This window comes from Malurus melanocephalus, unplaced genomic scaffold (genome assembly GCF_030028575.1).
Source record: "Malurus melanocephalus ecotype Western Australia unplaced genomic scaffold, MMel_1.1 scaffold_189, whole genome shotgun sequence".
NCBI classification, from domain to species: domain Eukaryota; kingdom Metazoa; phylum Chordata; class Aves; order Passeriformes; family Maluridae; genus Malurus; species Malurus melanocephalus.
Genome location: NW_026623421.1, coordinates 1,201,677 through 1,202,391, shown reverse-complemented (window position 1 = coordinate 1,202,391; position 715 = coordinate 1,201,677).

The following is a 715-nucleotide window of genomic DNA, read 5'->3' as shown; positions in this document are numbered from 1 at the left end:
TCTTGGCAGTAAACGCGTTTAGTGACATAACGTGCTCAATTACATAATAGATGGGAAAGACAAAGCGTATATTGTTAGGGTATTTTTCTTTGAAGGGCAGGCTCCAGGAGAAGCTTTGAGTGCCTCAATACTCCAACTTCAATAGAAGATAAAGATGCTTGACACTTTGCAAGATCATGCACCCCTAAGATTTTTTTTTTTTATTTTTAAATCAATAGTTCCACTTCAATAAACAATTTCAATCCAAATATTGGATAAAGCCAAGTCTGTTTCTTTTTTTAGAAAACAACTGACAAATAGGTAGCTCAATTTCAATACAGCTGAACYGATTTTTTAAACTACAGTTTCTTCCCCTGAATGACAAAGCATGAGGACAGGAGATATATGACAAAGAGGATCTGTAATGGAGTTTACAACCTTTCACCCRCCAGGTCTCTAGGTGCATTCTGGCCCAGGTTGATAAGTCATTAGCAGCTGGTAGGTATTTTATTATTCTGGGGCAAATGGAGTAGCCCCAAGTTTGTTGCAAATAGGTCTCCACACAGTCCCTGCTGCCGTATGAACTAGTAGAAGCTTCAGAAGAAGAAAGGCCAAAGAAACACTGAAATAGTCTCCACTACGTACATGTAGTGCCTTGGGATAGTCCTGACACATGCCAGTGCAGCAGTGTGGTGGAGACAATGCGGTCTGTATTTATGCACATATGTCTCTTCTC